The following is a 25,156-nucleotide window of genomic DNA, read 5'->3' as shown; positions in this document are numbered from 1 at the left end:
AGGACATGGCTTGGTGTAGAGACACCAGGATACCAGGATTCAGTGACCTGCAGACAGACCAGCAGCTCTGACCTCACACAGTGTGCTCCCAGCCTGGGAGTCTAAGCTGAGATTCTAGCAATAGAAACAGCCCCAATCCGAGCCCCAGCTATCAAGGTCATGATCAGACACATCTCCCTGCCCCAACAAGCTGTTGTGATGGTCTTACCGGACATCCTTCCTCTGGTGGTTCTGGTCTCCATCCCTTGCCCTCTCTCCCGGCCCCACTGAGGGAAGCATCCGTGGCTCATATGCTGGTCATTCACGTTTATTGTAGATAATGGTGGCTAGAGAGATGGCTTAGTGGGTAAAGTACTTGCCTCAAGGGCCTGAATTCCATCCAGAGAACCTACACAAAAAGCCTGGCATGGTGAGATGTTCTTGTAACCCAGGCTCAGAGAGCCGTGGAGGCAGGAGAATCTTCTCCGGACTAAAGAGAAATGCCTGTCTTTTAAAAGGATGGAAGACGTCTAGGGTGACACCTGCGCTTGACCTCTGACCTTCTTATGTGCGTGCACACATGCGCACATGTGCACAGACATCACAACCACAGCAACACACAGTCACACACGTACCGATAAATCTAAAACACAAATACACAACGCGGTGTCAAAACCACTCGGTACTTCAGATTCAACCCCACAGACATTTGTTGGTTATCGTTTCCGGCATGGGGTCTCACGATGAAGTCCTGGCTGGCTTGGTGCTTGCCTTGTAGTCCAGGCTAGCCTTGAGTTGGGTCAGTTCTCCTGCCTCAGCTTTCCAAATGCTGACATGACAGCTGTGTACCACCTCATCCAGTTTGGCCCCATGTACCCGTTATCTAAAAATAGGAAGCCTGTAAATCAACGGTGGACTCTAGCGAATGTCAAACACAGGCAGGCTGGGGGTTCTGGTTCCTGCTGCTCTCTCTGGAAAGGGCTCGAAGAATTATAGCTACTGATGGGCAGAGGGAGGCTGGAGGGTCAGGTAGGTGATGAGTGGGGCAGGCACAAATGGATGACAGGTACCTGGGCACTCCTGCACAGATCTTTTAATTACAGCTAGTTAGTCAGTGAGTGGGTTGCTTAGTTAGTTAGTTAATTAGTTAGTTAGTTAGTTAGTTAGTTAGTTAGTTAGTTAGTTTATAGCACGCAAATAGAAATTACAGGGCAATTGGAAGGTGAGATCGGGTCCTGGGTTTGAACTCAGGACCTCAGGCTTGGCAGCAAGCTCCTAAGCCCCACTGTACAAGCTTTAAATTTTCTCCATAGCTACGAATTTTCACTGAAAATATTTCAAAACAGAGAATGCAGATTTTGACACATATTCAAAATCTACATGTCCACCACAGCCTTGCAACAGTCCTTCACAGCAGCGTTCCCCATCTTCTCGGACTCCCTCTACCAGGCTGCAGCCCGAACATGCGCATTGCCATGATGAGGAGGCCTGAGGATCACTTAGAGCTCGCCACATGTCACCTGCTCTCCTAAACGCTTAACGCACGTTGACTCGGAAAACACCTCCATAATCTATAGGCCGGTACGGTGTGTCCTTAGCAGGGTGTAAAACGTTAGCTCCATTTTACAGATGACAAAGGTGAGGCTCAGAGAAAGCTATGAGGGTGGTTTGCCCAATGTTACTCAGCAGCACAGGGTGGGCAGCGCACCCGTGATCACTCAGCTCAGGAGACTCAGAGGTCCCAATGCTTGGGGCTCCAGCTTTTCCCTTTTCTTGGATCCATTGCTTTCCACTTCCCACAACTCCCTCAGTCCATCCCCCACTAAACTCTCACCGTTGAAACCCACTCTGTGCTGAGTGACAGCCTGGCAGGCCTCTAAGGGAAAGTACAATGCCGCCAGTGGAACCGTTGGAGAGAAGTGGGTTCTCCAGACTGGTCAAACAGACTCATTGTGTTGAGAACTTCTGAGTGAACTATGAGTGTAAGCTAGATTCATGGGAGAACTCTCTAGGGTTCTCCGTGAGGGTGGACTGGAACACAATGGCCACTAAAGTCTTACAAAGATATTTGAGGAAGAGACCAGAAGGAAAGAGGGAGGATGCTGGATAAAAAAAAGCCGCTTGGATCTCAATAGCCTCAACTTCTGTCGGAACATTTCCCCAGAGTCCTAGAAAGGGAAGATGCTGAGGGTGGGGAGGGGAATGCCAGGCAGAATGTGCCTAAGTGTGTGCATTCCCACACGCGTGCACACATGTATGCATGTGTGTGTATGAATGTTCTCTTATTGTGTGTGCATGTATGTGTGTACAGATGTTCTCATATTTATGTGTGTATGTATTGCGTGCATGTGTGTACAGATGTTCTCATATTTATGTGTGTATGCATGTGTGTACAGATGTTCTCAATTTATGTGTGTATGCATGTGTGTACAGATGTTCTCATATTAATGTATGTATTGCGTGCATGTGTGTACAGATGTTCTCATATTTATGCATGTGTGCGTATGAATGTTCTCTTATTGTGTGTGCATGTATGTGTGTACAGATGTTCTCATTTATGTGTGTATGCATGTGTGTACAGATGTTCTCATATTTATGTGTGTATGCATGTGTGTACAGATGTTCTCATATTAATGTGTGTATGTATTGCGTGCATGTGTGTACAGATGTTCTCATATTTATGCATGTGTGCATATGAATGCTCTCTTATTGTGTGTGCATGTATGTGTGTACAGATGTTCTCATATTTATGTGTGTGCATATGTGTGCATGCATGTATGTACATGTGTGAACAAATATTCTCAGATTAATGTGTGTGTGCATGTGTGTGCATTTGTGTAAAATGTTCTCATATTTATGTATGTGTGTAAAATGTTCTCATATTTATGTGTGTGCATGTGTGTGCATGCATGTGTGTACACATGCTCTCATATTTATGCGTGTGTGCGTGTGTGCACAAATGTTCTCACATGTTTGTGTGTGTGCATCTAGGTTTTGACTCACAGCATCTAGCAGAGAGTAAACACTGAAAACACACAATGTATAACCCTTGTGTAGATTGCACAAGAGCCCTGTGATAAGGGGGCTGGCACTATGGTCTGGGCTCAGGAAGATCGTGGAGTGGCATCCAGTCTGGCAGCCCGCGTACCCCTGTGCCTACTGTGTCATTTTCAGGATTTACAGAGACAGCAGCTAAGCTACATCTTTTCTGACTTAACACATTTGCAACAGAGGGTCGTAAACCTTCCCCGGGGAGCTGCCAGGCTCTTGGGAGCATTGAGGCAAATCCTCAGCCCGCCTTGTCAGGGGTGATGGTTGGCAAAGCTAGAAAGGGCCAGTCTGGGTTATTAGGGGCGGGGGTGCGCACGTGTGTGCTGTGAGTGTGTGGGCGCGTGTTGTGTGTATGTGTGTTGAAATTACAAACTTCCCCAGGCTAACGTGATATGCAGAGCTGGCTTGCCCACCGCCGTGGGTGGTCCTCCTTGGGCCCTCTGGAGGGGATCGGATAGAGCGGGACATGAGTTTAGCAACATTTCCAATGGGGTAATGACAGCAGGAATAATGGCTGTCCCGCTTGGGAAGAGGAAATCAAAAAAGCCTACACGGGACAAAAATAAACAAGCGCGTAACGTCGGCCCAGGAGGCTGGCCAGTTCTGAACTTGGAGGACATCAAAGCAGGACTGGTTATCAGGCATCCCAGGCTGCAGGCTCCACTGAGCCCTGGCCCTCACTTTTATCAGCCTCGTGGATGTGGCCAGAGCCTCGCAGCCACACATCTGTGGCTGCCCCACAGAACCCTGTTTCTGGGGACGGTCAGACTGCAGCAGACTGACGGGGAGAGACCTTAAGATGACCCAGAGTATCGAGGGAACAACAGACACACCTACGTTTAGATTCTAAATCCTGGACCACAGAAAGCAGGCTGAGGTTGGAAAGCATCCAGGATGGAGCCGTGCCACCGGGAAGGGACATGCGTCCTCCAGCAGCTTGTCCCAGCAGGGGCTGTGTGGCCCTGCGCCAGTGGCCTCCTCTCCTGTTCAGATGGGGTGAATTATACCCAACGTTCAGGCAGTCCGTGTGTGGTGTGTGCCCAGCTTCTGCCATGACCGGGCACGGCATGGGATTCCAGTAATAAGGTGTTGACGAAATCTGTCCTCCAGATGGGCCCAGAGAGGTGGCTCGGCAGGAGGAGTTTCAGGCTGTACAGGAAATCTGCAGGAAAATAGACAGCCCTGGAAATCCTCATGGTGAGCAGAGTGAGCCAGACTCACTAAGAAGACATGATTTTTTTTTCTCTTACACAAAATCTAGATCTGAATGTACAGGACATGGGTTCGGAGGGTCATGCGAGGAGAGGAGAGAGATGCAGGGGAGAGAAAGAAAGGCCAACACCTAGGCCTGAAGAGATGGCTCAGTGGTTAAGGGCACTACCCCCTCTGCTGTTCCCATCATCCTCAGGGTGGTTTAGGGCAGCCTGTAACTCCAGCTCCAGGGGGTCTGGTGCCCTCTTCTGGTTGTCTTGGGCACTGCACCCAGGTCATGCACATCGGATAGCAAGTCTTTTAAGAATAGCAAATAATGATTGATTCCTCTCCTGTAGTCTACGTTGGTATATTGTTTAAGATGGATGGGTGGGTGGAAGATGGATGTGTGTGTGGGTGGATGGGTGGAGGATGGATGTGAGGATGGGTGGATGGGTGGATGGGTGGGTGGGTAGATAGGTGGGTGGGTGGGTGGATGGGTGGGTGGGTGGATGGGTGGATGGGTGGGTAGATGGAGAATGGATGGGTAGATGAATGGATGGATAGATGGATGATAGATATTTGGGAGGTAAGGAGACTTCAGGAGAAGAAGAAAGAGTAAAAGAGGGTTAGGGGTGACTGACGTCCATGTATAAAATCGTCATGGTAAACTAACGCTTTTTGTATACTAGAAAAATTAGCAAATTTTTAAGCAAGCCAGGAAGAGGTGGCATGGGGGGTGTGTCACTGTGGTGACAGGCTGTTTTGACTGTGACTGTTGTTGGCACCGAAGTCTACACATGTCATAAGTGGTTTAAAAAACACTCAGACATTGGGGGCTGTTTGTGTGGTGTCTCAAGGTTAATAATGACACTATTGTGTAAAACTCGGGTTTGGGGCCATCATGGAAAGTGGCTGGTACATCCCATCCCCCAGTTCCTTCTCATGACCATAGATACAAGATATGAGGACGTCAGACCAACAGGACTCTGCCCCACTGGGCTCAGGTCCTGGTGGGATCTAAGGGAGCAGCATTGGGTGCAAAGGTGTGGCGGTGGCACAGAGCAGAGGCTGCTGTGTTTATTTCCCAGGTTTGACCCTGAGCAGCGGCCTCAAGAACAGTGAAGCCAGCCGTATACCCTGGGGATTCTCTAGAGATCCACTTCAGCCTCCTGGTATCCCAGGAGTCCTTGGTATCCACAGCTTTTCCTTGTCCCTGTGCTCTCTTCTCTCTTAGGACACCAGGCAGTGTCCTGAATCTCGGATGAACCCATAACAGTTCCAAACCAGGCAGAAGGAGGTGCACACATCTTCAGTCTCAGCACTTAGGACACAGAGGCAGAAAGAGCTCTGTAAGTCCAAGCTAACAGGGCAACAGAGTGAGACCCTGTCTTAATGATGATGATGGTGGATTGTGATGTGATGGTGATGATGGTGATGATGGTGGTGATGATGATAGTGATGATGGTGATGATGATGGTGGTGATGGTGGAGATGATGGTGATGGCGATGATGATGAAGAGGAGGAGGAAGAGGAAGAGGAGGAGGAAGAAGAGGAAGAAGAGGAGGAAGAAGAAGAAGGAGAAGGAGGAAGAGGAAGAGGAGGAGAAAGAGGAGGAGGAGAAGAACCACTTCTGGAAAAACCCTTTTGCTCATAAGCCCATCTCCAGGTCACAAGGTTAGGTGTGGATGTATCTGTGTCTGGAAGTCATTTCCAGAGAGGTTTAACTGAGTGAGCAACATTCACTCTCACTGTGGGCGGCACCATTCCCTAGGCTGGGGTCCTGGACTGAATTTTTAAAAAGGAGGGATTGCAAGCTGGTACAACCACTCTGGAAATCAGTCTGGAGATTCCTCAGAAAATTGGACATAGTGCTACCTTAGGACCCAGCTACACCACTCCTGGGCATATACCCAAAAGATGCTCCAACAAGGACACATGCTCCACTATGTTCATAGCAGCCTTATTTATTATAGCCAGAAGTTGAAAAGAACCCAGATGTCCCTCAACAGAGGAATGGATACAGAACATGTGGTATACCTACACAATGGAGTACTACTCAGCTAACAAAAACAATGACTACGTGAAATTCTTAGGCAAATGGAATGAACTAGAAAATATCATCCTGAGTGAGGCAACCCAATCACAGAAAAACACACACGGTATGTACTCACTGATAAGTGGATATTAGCCCAAAACCTCAGATTACCCAAGATACAATCCACAGACCACATGAAGCTCAAGAAGGATGACCAAAGTGTGAATGCTTCAGTCCTTCTTAGAAGGGGGAACAGAAATATTGATAGGAGGAGATATGGAGAACAAGTTTGGAGCAGAGATTGAAGGGAAGGCCATCCAGAGACTGCCCCACTTGGGGATCCATCCCATATGCAGCCACCAAACCCAGACAATATCCCTGATGTCAAGAAGGGCTTGCTGACAAGAGCCTGATATAGCCATTTCCTTTGAGGCTCAGCCAGAGCATGACAAATATAGAGGCAGATGTTCGCAGCCAACCATTGAACTGAGAATGGGGATCCCAATGGAGGAGTTAGAGAAAGGATTAAAGGAGCTAAAGGGGTTTGCAGGTGGAATCCGAGTGACCCCATAAGAACAACAATACTAACCAACCAGAGCTCCCAGGGACTAAACCACCATCCAAAGAGCACAAATGGACAGACCTATGGCTCCAGCTGTATATGTAGCAGAGGATGGCCTTGTTGGGCACCAATGGGAGGAGAGGCCCTTGGTCCTGCCAAGGCTGCCCCCCCCATATAGGGGAATGTCAGGGTGGGGAGGTGGGAAGGGGTGGGTGAGTGGGGAAACACCCTCACAGAAGCAGGGGGAGAGGGGAGAGGTTAAGGGTTTATGGACGGGAAACCGGGAAAGGGGATAACATTTGAAATGTAAATTTTAAAAATCCAATTTTTGAAATAAAGGAGGAAGTGAGTCAAGCGGCCAGCGTTTATCTCTCCACTTCCTGACTGTGAATGCCTCGTGACCAGCCGCCTCATGCTCCTGACGCCAGGCCTACACCATCATGGTGGACTGTACCCTTGATCTGCAAGCCAATTAAACCCTTCCTTCTTTAAATGCTTTTGTCAGGCTTTAGTCACAGAAAGTATAACACAGGTGCCATCAGCCCAGTTCACAGATGAGGCAACTGAGGCTACAGAAACTGATCAAGGGACGGGATCCAAAATTACACAGCCAGCAACTGGTGCCGCTGGAATCTGAAGACACCCCAAGGTCCCAGAATGCAGACTCCAAGGAAAGTCAGAATCCACAGCAAACATCCCCGTATGGGCGCAGGGGTGGGGTGGGGGCAGGCAGGTGTCTGAATAGGACGTTGGATGTAAACTTCCCGCGCCCTTTGACACAGTGACCAAGACACAGCCATGGCGCCCTTGGCCTCCTGGCTTTGAGCCGGCTGCAGACCTGGTGGGATTTCTCCCTCCAGGATCAGTGGTGCTGTGCAGGTCTGGGCCGCCCAGGGAACCCGATGCAGCTGGCGGGGGCCCTCATATCCAGGGGCGAAGGATTGGGGCTCAGCTCCCCACCCCAGCCACTTCCCAGACTCCTGATGACACAGACACAGTTTACCACCACCCGGAAGGTGGAATCCGAGTGACCCATGGGGTCCAGACGTGAGCGTGTGAGGAACCGGCTCCACCATCCTGCGCCACTGTCACCTGCCCTGAGCCTTAGGTTTGCATCTGCAAACTGGGGAGGGCCGCTGGTAGGACCCAAGGGCTCCATCAACGCGCCTGCGCACCACGGGCCTGTCCGACCCAACCTCTCCCCACCCGACCCCCGAGCTCCATCACTGGATAACAAACAACGATCATCACTGTCTTCTTGAAGGAAAAGATCAGTGAGACAGAGAGACGTGGGTACCTTAAGCAGAAACTTACGCAGCAAAGCAGAGAGATTGGAGCAGGCTAACCCAAGGGCGGAAGCAGCCAGGGGGTCCTGCCTGTGGATTTTCATAAATATTTATGAGGTGTTTGGCATGTTAATAGGTGACGCCCCTCTTCTCCCTCTCCCTCCCCCAAATCATAGTGGATGGAATTTCCATTGTAGGGGTTTTCCTCCCGAGATCCTCTGAGGAAGCCCACACAGGAGGGGGCGGGGTCGGAAGCACAGAGAGGACGCAGGTGACTTGTCAGTGACTGGGAAAGAGCGCGGGGCCTCCGCTTCTGGCAGAGACACAACCTTTCTGCCGCTTCAAGAAGGGTTACCCACAGAGTAGCTTTTTAAGCATCCTGAGATGCTGTCCCCACATCCAGCTGTGGCGTCCTGGGCTTGCTACCTGAGCAGGAGACAGAGCTGCTTAGGTTGGTTGCAGTCCCTCTGCTTCCTCACATCCGCCTCCCTGCCTACCTGGTCCGGAGTCCATGCACCAACATGTGTAGAGCCCCTGCATGGTGGCCAGCACTGGGCAGAGCTTGGGGACATGGGTGGAGAGCAGGCTCTGAGTCCATTTGCATCCTGGCTTCTTGCTGGCACCCACGGGGCTTCTTTCAAATAGCAGGGATTGGAAGAGCCTTATACTCTTTCACATTGATTGATTGATTGATTGATTGATTGATTGATTGATTGATTGATGGTCGATTGCTGGATATGTAGTGTACTTGTGGGAGGCACCGGACAGAGAGCAGGGAGTCATTTCTCTCCTTCCACCATGTGAGTACTGGGAATAGAACTCAGATCCCCAAGTCTAGCAGCAAGCACCTTTGCTCACTGAGCCATCTCACTGGTCCATTCTCCTTCTATTTCCGTTTGAAATGACATGTACATCTTGATGTTTGCCCTTAAAGGTCAGCCCCCGCTGTGGCCATACAATAGCTCACACCTTCTGTGGAGCTGGGACACTGGCCTCCTTGTCTTCTTTGATCTCACAGCAGCCTGGTAAGCTGACACACTCTCATTGCATTGCCTGAGTGAGCTGCTAGGAGCTAGACAGGCAGTACCCACTACTGCAGCTCCCTGAGAACCAGGCTGCCAGGACCAGACCTCTGGCTGGGTCAGGACAGTCCTGTGGTCATCCTCCTCAGAGCCATCTGCCTAGACTCCCCACCCAGGCTCCCTGCATTCCAGCCCAGGCTGCTAAGCTTTGAAGTGTGACAGCTCTGGAGTCCTCCAGGAGCCTGGATCCAAGGGCCATCTGGCTCTGATCCCATAAGCCCCAGAGCTGGCAGGACAGATGGGGAGGGAGACAGTTCCCCAACCATCCACAGCCTTCTTCTGTCCCCTAGTCTTCCCCATACCCCTTCCTTCATCCCTGATTTTTCTGAGGCTCCGCCCTGAACTCCTCCCTGCCTCCCTTTCAGCCCCCAACTCTGGCCCCTCTCTCTACTGCCCAAGAAGAGCAGGGCCCAGGGAGGGACTGCCATGCTGCACAGGGCCAGCTCCATTCCCATTAGGGTGACTGTTGACAGGAACATGTCATGCAGGAAGATGGATGCTGGCTTTGTCCCATAAGTCCTGAGACCTCAGAGCCAGAGGTGGCCCTGAAAGGCCTTTTCTCGGTAAATTACGACGTTTATTTAGCCCTTGAAAGGTTGTATACACAGCCTGCCTGTCCCCGATGAGGTGGCCACAGCCACTCCCTCCTGGACAGCCTGAGATGCATGCGGGTGGGGCAGCCCAGATGTGTTTGGCCTCCAGGGAGGTGCTTTAGGCCAGTCTGCTGCCAATGCCCCACTTTGGGCATATCCTCAGGAGCGGAACTCCTCATTCTTGGTCCCTAAACCCAATTCAGCATCAATAATTCATCAATGCTTCATCACAGCACCAAGAGTCCCCAAAGCACAGCCTCCGCAGCCTGGAGTGCCTGGAAGGACCTCAAAGCTGTTCTTCCATGGGTGCCTACCATATACCAGTCATTCAACTGGGACTCGGCAGTCTCATTCTCAAGGCAAGAAGCTGAAGCTGGGGGAGGAAAAAGGAGAGGGCCTCCCAGGAAGAGCGGCATCTGAACTCGAAGGGTCTGCAGTCTCTTGGGCACAGTGACTGTACAGCCTCCTGGGGACCCTACTGCCCATCCCTTGTTATGACTGTCACATGGACCCAGAAGCAGAATGTGGTCTCCTGCAAGTCTGAACTGAGGACTGGGCCCTCCTCCTCTCCCGTTCCACTGAGGGTAGGGAAGGGTAGTTACTGGGGAACTGGCTACCAGTCCCCTATTAGAAACCCAAAGCAAACTTGGGGTCCAGAATCTCACCTTACCTCTAAACTGCAGCAGGCAGAATGCAGTAAAACCACGTGCACGACTGTCCCAGATGTTGGCGCTGCCCACAATAGCCAGACCTGCCCATCCTCATGGTCAGTTTGCTGCATGGAGCAGGAGGAGAGAGGGATGGATTGTTACCCAAAGGGACCTGTGGGAAGTGAGGGAAGCCGGATGCAGAAAAAGCACATATTGAACAAGTCCATTTACATAAGATGCCCAGAGCAAGCAAATCCATCCGGCAGAGACAGATCGTTGTTTCCAGGGCAGTGGGCGGGGTGAGGGGATGGGAAACGGTGGCTGTTGGGTCCCAGGTGTCCTTCAGGTGCTGACAGAGTTCTAGAAATAGACAGAGCCCAAGGTTAAGGGCACACAGGACATGGAGTGTCATGGCGCTGAGCCCTTTAAGACAGTAACTTTGATGATGTGTTCATTTCTCAATACTGAGCCTCTGCTAGCTGGAAGTGGACACCAGGGCCACAGACAGCTGAACTGACAGCTCTGGTTACATTTCCTAGGTGATGCAGGGATGCTGGGTGTGGCTTCAATCACTGACACCCCTGTTGCCTGGTGACCCACTCTCCACATCCCCTATCACCAGGCTGAGGACCTTTGACTAAGAGGTAGAAGGATCAGGGACCCCATGCTGGCTTAAGTCATGGCCACACACACAGAGTAACCATTCCCCAGGGCTCTGCTTACATTAGGCTCCTTGCCAGAACATCCAAGGGTTTGCAAGCTTTCTCACAGCTCCTCCCTGCCCCTCCTCCCCAACGGTCCTCTCCAATGGGTACAAGAAGAGAAGACAGAGGCGAGGTCCCAATCCAAACACTGTACAGAGAACTGCTGTCCCTTCACAGAACAAGCTCACGTTTCTCCTTGACGTAGCAAGCACTGCTTCCAGACAACCCGGCGCAGGACCAAGGCTCTCAGACGTGAGGTTAGCTATTTCCAGACCAAACTGGTGAATAGAATTCTTCAGTCCTTCACTATAGAGCTCGGGCCGGCCTCGAACTCAAGACGATCCCCCAGTTTCAACCTCCAAGCCCCAGATTGCAGAGCTGTATTTTCTCATGGACTATTTCCATTTTCAGAAACGTTGTTTGAGAATGTGCACATTGAAACTGAAAACCCAACCCTCTGGTGGGAATAGAGAATAGCCCCAAAAATAAATGCTTAAAAGTCGTGATGGCCAGTGTTAGCGGAGCACAGAGAAGCAAGTGTTCTCGGGGCTTGCTCATGGACACCTGAGCAGATTTATAGACTCTCTGAGGCGTGTTTTAGCGATGCATGCCAGGGGCTCGCAAAGGGTCCACTCCCTGTGATCTGAGGCTGCGCTAATGAGGATTTATGGAGGGAAACAGACAGACAGGTCCATGCAGATGTGTGTGTAAGGGTCCATGCTGGAAACTGCACTGTTACGGAGAACACAGGAGTGCTCAGGACATGGACTGTCATGGGCTAAGCCTGTGAACAGGGGATGACCTGCACAACAGTAAAGCCAACGGCTAGTGGACACAGAGAAACAGACCCTCCCTCAGGGGCCTCGTGCCCGGGGCAGAGGAGTCTCTTGCCCTCTCAGACAGTGCTTTCTCTAGTCCCACCACAGGATCAATTTAATATGTGTACACTCAATCAACGCTTCTGAAAAATGGGAACAGTTCCTGAGAAAAATACAGGCTTATAATGTAGGGCTTCGACGTTGAAGCAGGAGGATTGCCTTGAGTTTGAGACCAGTCTGAGCTATGTAGTGAGTTCAGGGATAGCCTGGAATATACAATACAGCAAGAGCATCTCAATAAAACAAACAGAAATTATTCTAAGACAAAAGATTTACTTTCTAATTATCCTTGGGGCATGGGGATGTCACACACATCGTGGTGACTGTGGGGAAAGCTGTGGAATCAGTTTTCTCTAATACCTAAAGGTATTTAGGGATCCCAGGGATTGAGCTTATGCCATCAGGCCTGTATAGCAAGAGCTTTACCCACTGAGCTATCCTACCATCTCCCTCAATCTTTCTCGATGGCTCCCCCAGGCAATGAGCTCTGGTGGGCTCTGTGCTTTCCTGAAGGAGGGAAAGTCTGTACTACGGAACTGGATACTGGGTAGCTCTCCAGCCTCAGGGTTGGAAGCAGCCCAGGGCTCTGAGTTCAAATTCTGCCTGGCCCATCTGGCAACATCCCTGCCAGGACTACCTCTTGAGGACTCTAACACTTGTTTGCTGTTTGTCCATCACTACCCAGCATGCCCCTCATATTCTCTGTGTGCCTCAGTCTCTCCAAGTGTGCGGTGGGGCGTCTTCTGGTCAGCGTTCCTATCAAAATTGTGGAGGTTTTCTCCACCCCTTCTTATCCTCCCTCGTCGTCATAATAGTCAATTTTCTTGTTAGATTTATTTGTGTTTATTTCATGAGTGAGTGTTTGGTGTGCAGATATGTTCATGTCCCACATGCGTGCAGACATGGTGGGGGTCAGAAGAGGGCATCAGATGTTCCGGAACTGGAGATCGGGATGGTCGTGAGCCACATGGTGGATGCTGGGACTCGAACCCCGGTCCTCTGCAAAAACAAGTACTCTTTTTTTTTTCTTTTTTTCGGAGCTGGGGACCGAACCCAGGGCCTTGTGCTCGATAGGCAAGCGCTCTACCATTGAGCTAAATCCCCAACCCCAAAAACAAGTACTCTCAATCGCCTAATAACCAAGCCATCTTTTTTTTTAATCAGTTCACTTATTTTAAATAAATATTTTAAAAAAAAAACCGTAGAGCACTTACCTAGGAAGCGCAAGGCCCTGGGTTCGGTCCCCAGCTCCGAAAAAAAGAACCAAAAAAAAAAAACCTTTCTGTAGTTCTGGCAAGTGAGAAGAAGCCAAACAGTGACATATCCACATAATCAGTGAGGAGGGAAATAGGTTATGGGTTTGTTTGATATTTTTTGATGTTTAGGTTTTTGTTGTTGTTGATTGGTAGGTTGGTTGTTTTGCCTTTTGTTTTGGATGTTGAGACAAAGTCTAGGGTAGTCAACACCGACCTTAACGTCACTAAGTGGCTGAGGGTGACCCAGGACACTTGATACTTCTGCCCTCCCCTGGGATTACAGGAGTCTGACGCCACACCCAGTCTATTCAGGGCTGTGGATACACCCGGGGGTTTTGTGAGTGCCCAGACGGATGCCCTATAAACTGAACCCAGTGCCTAGCCCAGTGTCACCGAATCCTACTGACAGGGTCTCCTGGTGAACCTGGGCTCCAGAGAGCTGGCTAGAAGGGCTGAGGCACACACGCAAGGGCGTTTTGTCATTTATTTAAGAAGAGTAGAGAAGCCACCAGGCCATGAGGAATGCACGGGTCCCCCTCCCCCACGCAGAGTGCAGTGGCAGGGGTCTCAGTGCCGTGCAGAGGGCCTTCATTTTGCTTCCTGGGCTGAGGCTGTCATGGTTTCCATTAGTTCACAGAACAAAGGAGGGTGCGAAGCTGTTTGTTATTTCACTGTCTGCAGAATTAGCAGCGGCTTTACGCTTGGTGCTCAGGACTACTCCCCACTCCAGAAACCTGGCCTCCGCCAAGCCATGCAAATTGCTCTCAAATCTCTTATTAGTGAGGCTCTTAACTGTTGAAAGATCACAGGCCACCAAGGGGCCAGAGAAACCACAGAGGCTGGCTGGGAGGGCAGGGCAGGGTGCGGGTACAGCGCTGGATTCCCAGGGCACCTCGGGCTGAAAGCAACTTCTCAGGGACACTAGGCTCAAGCTCCACCCACAGCTCCACCCACAGTTCCTCCCACAGCTCCTCCCACAGCTCCACCCTGCACGTGGGGAACACCAAGCATGTGGTCTAGATTCCTAAATAAATGGCCCTGAAAGATTATGTAGCTCCGTAATAAAACACCTTTCATTCCTCCATTTTGAAAAGTCGAGCAGGTCTCGGGACAGGGTGCTCAATCGCCTAGCGTGTGTGAGACTCTGGGAACACCTCAGCCCAGTAAAAATAAATATGTAAAAGGTAGATAAATAGTATTCACTAAAAATTCCTGCGTGGGGCATTCTGGGTGTGTGAGCAGATGATGACAAAATTACCGCCATACAGAGAGAGCATGCTCTCCAGGGTGCAACCCCAGACGGCGTTGCTTGCTGTGTGAGTTACAGGGCAGAAGCGGCAAGAACGTCAGCCTCCTGGCCAGGAGTTTGTGTTATATCTGTGAGAGGTGTCACCAGGGCAAATTATGTCAGATGATTTACCTGTGTTATTTCTCAAAATAGCATGCAGATTGGCAATGATCCCATAATCGTTTTAGAAAAGCAAAACTATATTTTGTTGAAGCCAAAATAAGGACATATAGTAGTAACGGTGATTGTATCTTGCCAGAAGGCAGAGAGCCTAATGGTCAGTGCTGAGTCACATCACCCCAGGTTCACAGCACCACTCTACAGGGGACAGACAATGAATGATGTCACTGCTAGAGCCTCAGATGATGTCACCCACCCCCTAGAGCCATAGATGACATCACCACTAGCCTTAGGTGACATCACTGCTAGAGCCTTAGATGGTGTCACTCCTAGAGCCTTGGTGTGGTGATGTCACACCATTAACGCTATTTAACTCTTGTTGTTGTTCTTACAACCACAGAAAGTTCCAGAAGGCTGTGGCCTGGGCATGCAGCAGAAAGTCACTGATCCTCTTCAGAGGATGTGAGGATCTCCCACAGACCACCATCCCTGAGAATGAGGCCAGAGTGGGAGCCACATTTGGGCCCTGGCTCAACAGAGGGCAAAGCACAGAGGCCTCCGTCCTTCAGACACTCAGAGGGCACGAGGTTCCTTGTGTATCTTCCCGCCACTCTAAGAAAAACCTTTACGTTGCCTAAGATCAGAGGCATGAGGCCATGGGCTAGCCAGGACTCCTCTCCTCCTCCCCACACATGCTCAGCCTCTTCTTGCCTCAAGCCACAAGCTCTGTCCCAGCCAGCAAGGGTTGACTTGGTGTTTCCAGATTGTTCCTTCTTATCCCTGAGAACACAGATCCCAGCCCCCAAGGAAAGAGAAGACATCAGTACAGAGCCTGGAGAAGACAGGGAAGGACGAGGTGCCTTCAGTGAGCCAGCTGATGGTAGAGGGAACTCGGGCCTCAGGAAGGAAAAGAGGCTTCAAGAATACAGCAGCAGCCTGCAGCTCTGACTACCCCACCCAAGAAACTATTTCCACTCCTCACCACGCACTCTCCTGGCTCCTTCAGAGCACAGGAGTCCCATAAGCTGACGACGGGTTCTGAGGTTTTCTAGCTGTGTGCCTTGGCCCATATCACCTGGACCTCACTAACTCCACCCGTCAAGTGGGTACAAAGTAATGTCTGGCCACAGGGAAATATTCAAAGCCTGTGAGACTCCAACACAGCCCCCGTTCACTAGCTGCTGTGTGCCCGATCAGTCCTGCTACAGTTGTAATTTGTAAGAGAGGCACAGAACTAGTCATGGTCACAAGGGGGTTTGGACAGCAAAGCCCCAGTACTGGGGAGGGGCACAGAGGATCCCTTCAGCCATGACCACTGAGGGAGATAGATGCAGACATTCCTCACTGGGAGAAGCATCCTGCTTTCCCAAAGGCCAAATGCAGAAAATTCTGTGTCCTGTGCCTGGAATGAAGAGTCAGGCATTCTGGTCACCTGCTGTGCCACCAGGCCAAGACAAGCCTGGGACAGACAGGCATCTTCAGAGGGAGGAGCCACAGCCTCGGTGAGCAGGCTGAGCAGAGATGTCACACCCGAGGTATGAGCTGAGAAGTCCTGGCTCCCGGGCGGGCAGCCCTGACCGCATCAGGGAGCCGCTGGGCAGTGGGGTGGTGGGGAGGGTGTTGATTTCCTGGAGAATAGGCCACAGGCAGACCCTCAATGTGAAAGTTGTCCACAGTGCAGAGATGATAGAGATGAGGGTCCCAGCAGGGTCAGGGCTCTCCAGAGGCGGCTGAGACAGAGCAGGCCCCTGAGGAGGCCAGACACCAAATGGTGCTGGGGTAGAGATCACAGAGTCTCATCTTCCTGGAAGCTCTCTTTCTCCCCCTACACTATCTTCAGAGCAGGGCTCCCTTGACCCCACCCCCACCCATTTCATTTCATCTCCACCCTCCGGGCCTCTCTCTGTCCCCCCTGCTGGCCCCCTCCCGCGCTATCTCCCCACCTCCCTCAGAGACCTGTCGCCTCCTTTTTCTCTTTCACAGTCTCCCCGGATCCCAAGCAGGCTACAGACCCAGCCCGCAGGCTTTGATGCCCCGAGGTGTAAGATTGTGGCGGTCCAGAGCAGAAGGACAACCAGGCTTCTGCCTGTTGATTGATCACAGCGGCTCCAGCCTGCTAACGCAAGGATAGGGGGACAGGACAGGACGGGAATGCGGCCCACCCTGCCACTGTCGCTCCTGCCTGGCAGGGACCTTCTTAGTAAAACACACAAAGGATGCCAGTCACAGAGGAAGATGGGTACCCGGACCCCATCTCCAGCAGGGGTCTTTTCCCTACATTGAGCTGCAGTTAGAGCTGATGGCCCGGTACTCCGCTCAAAGTCAGTTTTAAGGGCCCCTATCACACCGGCAGGCGTGGTTAGGGATGTCTGTATCCAGTGATCAGGCTGACTAAGAACCCTTGCCGGGACAGGTGATCCTCCAGTGCCCCTGAAATACACCTGGCCCCTAGAGGGCGCCCCAGAGCCCCCACGGCGACCGCACGGCTTCCAGCTGAGCCGCCTCCCACTCCCACCAGTATTTGAGACGCTGCCAGCCGGGGCTTGAGTGGCAACCTGAGTGTCTTAACCGGAAGGCATCAGACTGGATCTGAACAGAAAAGTACACTGTTCTTCTCTGTGTTGGGACGTTACAGGTTCTCAGGCAGAGAAAGGTACGGCAGGGTGGCCCCGCCATTACTGGGAAAAGAGCTTGGCTAACCTTTTTCCTAGGACCTCTATCAGGATGGTCTGTGGAGTCCAGGGTTCCCGCTAGGTGTGGCTGTCATGCGGCAAGAATCTTAGGGAGAGGGATAAAATCGTTGTTGAAGCATCTTGTACTCCAAGAATTTTTTTTTTTTTTTAGAATGAAATAAGAGAGTGGGCTGGGGAGATGGCTCAGCAGGTAGAGGTGCTTGCCACCAAGGCTAGTAAGCCAAGTCTTGTCCTAGAACCCAGGGCAGAAAGAGAAAACTGACCTCCACAGGCTGTCCTCTGACTTCCACACAGGAGCCACGAGACATGCACACGCGCTCTCTCTCTCTCTCTCTCTCTCTCTCTCTCTCTCTCTCTCTCTCTCTCTTGCACACACACACACACACACACACACATAATTAAAAAAATATTTTTTTAAGAACGAAGGAAGTCATTGTGACTATTTACCTATGTGGAAGCCTCCTCTGAGGTGTGCAAAAGCCCCTCCACTTTGTACCGAAGGTCCAAAGAGAAGTTCTCAGCCAGCCACTATAGACACGTGACTGTGGTGTGCCAGAGAAGAACCTGGGGACAGGCACTCACTCTGGGGACACACCAGTCATCTTCCTCTTTTACAGATGGAAGAATCATGGCCTGGGAAAGTGGTCAGCAGTCAAGTGATGGGTTCCAACCTTCCCAGCCTTGGTGGAGACCCCAGACCCTAGCTCCAAGCAGGCCCCCAGAACACAGAAACATCTTCAGGAGGTCACGGTGATACAGGTTCACAGAGGCAGCCAAGGAGCAGGGTTTGGGGTCCCAAACAATTTTCCTGTTTTATGCATGCTCATCTGAGATCTTGAAAATAAAATCCAGCTGGGGTTTGATGAGAACTGGGCGTTTACTTTCCCTACTCCGAGGTGGGAGAGCATTACCCCACACACGGAGCCCTTGGCCCCATGTCCCTTGGTTCCAGTGTCCCTGCCCCAGCTGCACTGCACTGGGTCTTAAGAATAAACGGAGAAAACACGGATCACTTGCTTTGCATTTATTATGACAAAGTAAGTTTCAATTACTGCCTATAAGCCTTTCTGTCTTTATTTTATGCCCAGAAGGAAGCACTACAGGGAAGGAGCCCTGTGTGCTTGACCACCGTCAAGGACAATTTTCCCCGCACACAGACAACGCTTGAGACACACAGGCCACTAGATCCTTAATATCAAGTTTTAAAGACTCTTCCAGTGAGCTTGCTGCCTCAGACATTTTGAACACGCTTTATTTAATAATGCCCCGTTCGACTCAAGCAATTTAAATATTTGCTCCGATCAGCAATCATTTGATCCTTCATTTCCAGCCGAAGACTAATTTCTCTGAGTTATTTTTCTTTGGAGCTGGGTGAGCCCTGAGGCGGGGCGGCCTCTCTGCTCTGTGGAAAGGGGACCCAGCCGGCCTTGAGCGGCAGCCCTAAGGCTTTTATGATGTTTATGTGGCTCCTCTCAGGTCTATCTCACCGGAGACAGAAGATATCACTTAAAAGACTAATACGACAAGATAATCAGAGAGAGATTTTTAAAAACAAAACATCGAAATGGGAAGAAATTCGTAATAAGGGGGTGATCTGGTGGGGGGGGAACATTCTGATGTCAACTGCCTGCTTTTTTCCCAGTGGGCTCCTTTTGTGACAACTGTCCAAACGGCTGTGGGTGTCCATTTGTTACCAGTTAAGGTTGAGAGAGGAAGGAGTTGGATTTTAAATTTCAGTCCACTATGTTTTAAAAGAAAAAAAGGAAACTCACTTTGATTTACTGACTTTGGGGGAAACAGTTTACTAGTTATGTTTCAGAATTTTTTGTTGTTGTTGGTTACTGGTCTCATTGTAATGGTGTTTGCTACATGTTAACTAGGAATTTTTTGTTGTTGGTTACTGGTTTTATTGTAATGGTGTTTGCTACATGGTTAACGATTGCAGTATTTAAAATAAAAACAACTTTCATTTTATCTCTTCATGCCGCCTTCACAGATAACAGGCTTCCCTCTTGAGGGGGTCATAAAGCCATCATTAACGCAACAGACGCTGGACAAACTGACAAGCCTCCCTGGTCCAGCCCGGGTGAGCCGCCTGGGTGATGTTGGAGAGTAGAAGGGCTCTGACTTTATCTTGGCAACCTCTACATGGGACCTCTGCTCCCACAAGGAGGGGTGTTCTGGGAGAGAGCTGCAGCTATTACAGAAGGTGCCACCAGGCTGCCTAAGCCCATGTCCTGGCCGGACATGTTTACCGTGGGGTGATTTACGGCACCCAGGTGTTGGCTTGGGAAACATCTCCGACATCGGCCAGACCCAGGCGGTTTCTACTCCTTAACAGTCAGTGAGTCCAAAAGACCCACATGGCCGTTCACAACTATCTGTCACTCCGGTTGGGAACCCGACGCCCTCACGGAGACACACACAGGCACAATTTTCATGCATACAAAATAAAAATGAATAAATCAAAAAATATAAGTTGAAAGCGCAAGGCCCTGGGTTTGGTCCTCAGCTCCAAAAAAAAAAAAGAAAGAAAGAAATATAAAATAAAACTTGCTGGTCCAAAGCAGGTTCCTCTCCAGTGGAGTCAGCACAGGGGAGCTAAGCATTAGCCCATCGGCTCCACAGGGGAATCTCCCGGCTGCCATTCTGAGCTGATATCTTCCCTTAAGAGCAGTCACCTTTTTGTAGCTTCATGGGCACAGAATGACCTCCCTAATTTCCCAGGGCTTCCCCACTCAGTCCTGCTAAGCAGTCTGAAGGAGGCACCTGAGAATGTGGGCTTGTTCCCCGGGTCTCCAGGAGAGCCTGGTTGGCATTCTGCTCTCAGGATCCTGGAGAACTGTGGTCCCTATCACCTGTGCTGGTTTTTCCTGCAGGTGACCGCAGGATTGTTTAATGGGCTGACTTTGCGCCCTGACAGCCCAAGCAAGCCTGGCAAAGGGCGGCACCAAGTCAAAAACAGACTCTGGAATTTTAAATGTGGCCTTTTTCAGGTTGGCTACCAAAACGGATTTAGATTTTTATTTTGCCCTTCCTAACGCACCAACATTTAAAGGAATTTGTTATGCAGCTGTTTTTGCTGCCGACGCTCGGGAAGAAGTCACCACACGTCTGTCTGGGTGCCCGTAGGGACGGAGGTTGAGTCTTCGTTTCTGTCTTCCTTTTTAGTCCTAACTTTCACACTGAGCTCCGTGCTGTTCTGCTGACTGACGTTAAGAGCTCATTTAGTCTTAGCCGGGCTCCCTTCCTTTTTCTACCTCTTAATGAAAAGAACAGTTTTCCTTTGCCTCCCTGGAAAGATCCAGAGCCGCATACAGAAAGCATGTGCTTGATTGCAGCGAGTTGCAGCGCGGGGGCCATTCGATGCGGCTGCGGCAAATGGCATAATTTAAGTCTTTTAAGCCAAAGATTTGAATGCTAACAAATTTCCTTTTAAAAGGATTTCGACCTCTCCTTGCGTGTGTTCCTTTCTCCCCGGGCTCTAAATACACACAAACCCCCACATTTAAAAAAAAAAAAAAAGAAAGAAAGAAAAGAAAACATTGATTTGCCATCGTAGGCACGGGAACTAGCGTGATTGTTGAAAATTACTAGCCCTGGGGCGAGGGGGTGATACCCAGCAATAAAACAAAAACGTGTATTCACAACCATCGGCTTGCAGCAGCCGCCGGTTCAGGACGGTGACTGCCCGGCTATGCTGAGCCCCACCTCCCGTCTCGGCTGCACCAAAGTGGTGGAAACTGGTTTAAGGAAAGACCTTTGCTTCACGGGGGGTCCCCCACGTCTGCGTTTCTATCTTAAACCACAGGGGATGCCCGGGAGGACAGCGATGTGTGACCCCAGACCAGTGAAATATGCGAGTGGCCAAGAGGCTTTAAAGGACCGGAGAGAGGATCATGGGGTGCCTGGGGCTTGAAAACAAACCCTGGGCGCACCTCCGGCTCCATTTATTTAACCTCCTCTGGAGCTGCCCCCAAGCATAGTCCAAGCAGGTGACTATGGAAAGATTTTTTTTAAATTGTAAATTACAAGAGGATTTAAAAAAAATCTGAATGCCATGCTAGTTATGAGATCCGAACATTGGGGGTGAACACCAAGATTCAGGGCCTGGTAAACGGCTAAACAGATTTAGTAGGCTTGCTTAACATATAAACATCTGAAACCCGTTTCCTGTTTAAGAAAAAAAAGTCTAGGTAGGCGACCTCAGTTGTTTTTTTTTTCCCCTTTTCCTTTTTTTTTTTTTTTTGATTAACAATGTGAATTGTACATCATGGTGGGGGAAAAAAATGATCCACACTTGGTGGTCTTCTGAAGCTCCCCGTATGGGAGAGAGAGAGGAAAAAAAATACAAAAATAAACGTTACCTCTCTCTCTCTCAGGGTGGGCAGTGCCATTTCTCCAGGCGTCCAGGGCTCTGGCTAATGTTAGGGCTGTCACTACGGGCAGAATCCCCGGGGCCTTCGAGCCTCACTCCTGGAAGGCCTAATGCTAGGCTGTATCTCCAGGCCTTGCTATCTCCAGGCCTCGGAATCAGTTCTGCAGGCTGGTATCACCCATCGAGTGACCTGCTCCATGGCCGTTCTAGACCCCGGAGGTCCCCTGAGAGCCCTTCAACAGAGGGGAGAACAGAGAACATTAATTTGCTGTCTGAGCTCAGAAGCCACAGCGAGCTGGTGCTCAGGCCTCGGGGACAAAGCGCCAGCTGTGATTTGTTCCTCCGAAAAGAGCTTAGGGGTTCTGGCACTTTCTGACAAGATACATTTTATAGGATTTGTGCTAAAATTTGATATTAGATGTTAGGAATTGCGGTTTAATAGTCTTCAGTGATAACAGCAACAGCTGGGGCCTTTGACAGCTATGGGGGTCCTTTCCAGTCCCGAGTTCCATAATAAAGCTATTTATGTCAAACACCTTATAAGGGAAAGATTTAGCCCTGAAGTCAATAGAACATACAATACGTTTTGTATTTGGATAAGGGGGGAACTCCATGATCGGGGATGTGTGTTGGTTTGGGTTTGGACTTTTAGGCATATGGAGGCCGTGTGGCTGTTGAAAACCTGCCTCCCTTGCTTTTTCGTGCAAAGCCTCTCACTTTCCATACCATGCATTCTTAGACAACAAAGATTCCTTCGTTTTGCTTTTCCTAGTCCCCGGGGAGGAGTGGACAGAGCTTGGGTGGGGTTTGATTTGATTTCTATCACCTCCAAGCCCACCCCCACATTAACTCCTACTCATTAGAAGCTCAAGGTTCCCATATTTTCTGGTCACGATTTCATTTGGGGGGAGTCAAGGTACGTTTCGGTTCCACAGAATAAACCCATCAGTCTCCTCAGGGAGAAAAATAAAACCTTGCCAGTAAAAGACCGGTGACCTTCACTCACTTGGGTGTTGCCAGCGTGGTTTTGGAGGAACCTTTGACTCCCCACACTCCCCAGGACTCGAGGACTCTAAAGTTTTCTGAGGAAATGGGTGGCAGGGAACCTGGAGCCAACACACATGGCCAGTCCAATGCTGGCTGCTCAGAGCTGCCCAGCTCCCTCCTTATCTCTTCAACGCAGATAAAGAGCAGGACATCCTGGAGACAGAAGGGCACCCCAATTAGCAGAGTCCGGGGGTTCGCAGGCGTCTCACGCCACACAGGGCTCTGCGGCCTGAGTCTTTTTAGCTAGCAGGCAGAACGACCAGGGCTTTACGCAGAAGCCCCAGATGGGTGGTGACTCAGTCACCCAGATGCTCTGGGCTCCTGCTCAAGGCCTCGCTCCCCTACAGTGACATGGAAGCTGTTTGCTGGGGAACTAGTGAAAAGCCCACTCTGTGCACTTGGAGTCAACAGCTCTCTGTACTCAGCAAAGAGAAGTCTCAGGCTCCTGTTCTGTGGTCACAGCTGGAATGGAAGGACAGACACACTGAAAAATGACTCGGGCCTCTCTCCCCTTACCTCCCACTCTGGGCTGGACAGAAGGTGGCCTCTTTTTGCTTTGGAATACAGAGGGCCCAGACTCTGCTTCTGTCTAGAGTTTCACTGCCACCACCCCCCCCCAAACCCGACCCCAGAGAGATAGCAGTATGGAGGAGACCCCACCCACCTCCTGTCAGTGGTGGGAAAAGCAGCAGGTGGAACTTGTTGCTGGGAACATAATTGCTCTGAGTGACAACCCTGCTCCTGAGGGGGACAGGAAGGTGTCAGGAACCAGCTGCAAATGCTGGCGGCTTAGCACCTCTTCTGATGAATTTGAAGCCATAGGTGTGGGTGCAAGTTGTCTCCCACCCTGGAGACCTTGGTGTCAACGCCACTGCCTTTTCTTCTCAGCAGAAGAGACTGGAGGAGTTGCTAACAGCTTCAAGGGAGGCAAGCCAGGGGTGTGGAGAGAAGCTCACTTGACACAGTAGCCCTACAGGGCAGGGTCTGCCCTGCCCGCCCTTCATTTTATATATAGGGAAACCAAGGCAAAGACCTGACTGCTGCATCCTGATGAGGGCTATAGGCAAGAAAGGAGTGACTACATCTCAGGACGTGGCGACAGGAGTTCAATGGCTATGGAGAAAACCAGGACATTCTGCTGCCTGGACAAGTCACCGTGCCATGCTAAGCCTGGGATGCCCCATCTATGAGATCACAGTGCCCACTAATAGCTGTCACCAAGGGGCATGAACAGGGGATGAAAAGCCCGTGTCTCATTGGAAGTGCTCAGCAAGCGGTAACCACGGTGACCTGGGATACTAGCCTGCTACTGTCCAGGAGCCTCGGTTCTTGCCTCAGGAACCGAACTGGAAACTGTGCATACGTTCTCAGATGCCCAATAGCTAAGCTGCAAAGGCAGGACTGTGGCATATACACCCCAGCATCGGGGGCTTAGCCAGGGTAAGTGGATCTGGCTGAGACCAGATATCTTCAAGTGCCAGTGGAGGGTGAGCACCACACACTATGCTCCAGCCTCCCCCGGGGGAACCTAGCAAGAGCCCCACAGTCAGCCCCAAGCCTCACCGTGTCACCGCAAGAACCAGGTCCTGACACAGCGTCACTGCACGACACAGGAGTCGCCCGACTCTAGCCACCCATCCTCTGGCTCCCACCATGTCTGTTTGGACACAAAACTCTTTTCTCCACCTTCTTCAAAGTCTTCTTATCCATTCTCCTCCAGTGTCATATGGAGGCCAAGCTGTGAGCCCCAGGAATAGTAAACAGCCCACATCCTGCGGCCAGCTCCCAGACAGGCATAGGGCTCTCCTTGTAGCCAGCCAGGGTCCTGACTCAGAGGCCAGGAAGCGGTGGCAGGGAGCTTGAGAGCTGATGTCTGGAAGCCCCTGAAACCAAATCCTACTTCTGTTTCTTCCAGGCAGTGCCTCCTTGCCTCAGGTGCTTGCCCTGTTTGGAGCTCAGTTTCCTCAAACATAGTGAACATAGTAGGGCAACAGAGAGCCTGGTGGGACAGCTCCTGTTGTCAGAAAACACATTGTTTTCTAGCCAGACTATGAAAAACATGGTAGAGGGAGTGAGAGCTCACCTTTAAAAAATCGGGACAGCCACTCCACAATAGAAAGATCAGCAAAAGAAACATGTGGCAAGTCGATGTTGGGGTGACCCACTACCATAGAGACTGATTTTTACATGTATGTTTTTGTCTGTTGCCCCTTTGCTGGGCAACCCTGGGCAAGTCACTTGCCGCTCCTGGGCCTGTTTCCCTTTGTGTCGATGCTGAGTCCTAAGTCCACCTCTATATTCTTCTTCCTTTAATGGCTGAATAAATCCTTAGCCACTGGATGTCGACAAGCACACCATT

At 50.6% G+C, this 25,156-nt stretch overlaps 1 long non-coding RNA gene across 1 annotated transcript; it reads right to left on the bottom strand.

Annotated features, from left to right (window-relative positions):
* Window positions 1–21,621: 21,621 nt before the first annotated feature.
* Window positions 21,622–24,514, bottom strand: LOC134483654 (uncharacterized). The gene is made up of 3 exons (XR_015644225.1): window positions 24,361–24,514; window positions 23,462–23,713; window positions 21,622–23,259 (listed from the first exon to the last, which is right to left on the bottom strand). It is a non-coding gene; the product is annotated as an uncharacterized LOC134483654 (long non-coding RNA).
* Window positions 24,515–25,156: the final 642 nt, after the last annotated feature.

The sequence above is a fragment of the Rattus norvegicus genome, chromosome 19 (assembly GCF_021556685.1).
Source record: "Rattus norvegicus strain SHRSP/BbbUtx chromosome 19, alternate assembly SHRSP_T2T, whole genome shotgun sequence".
In the NCBI taxonomy this organism is placed as follows: domain Eukaryota; kingdom Metazoa; phylum Chordata; class Mammalia; order Rodentia; family Muridae; genus Rattus; species Rattus norvegicus.
The sequence above is the reverse complement of the archived record's forward strand: the minus strand, read 5'-3'. Positions and strand labels throughout refer to the sequence as shown.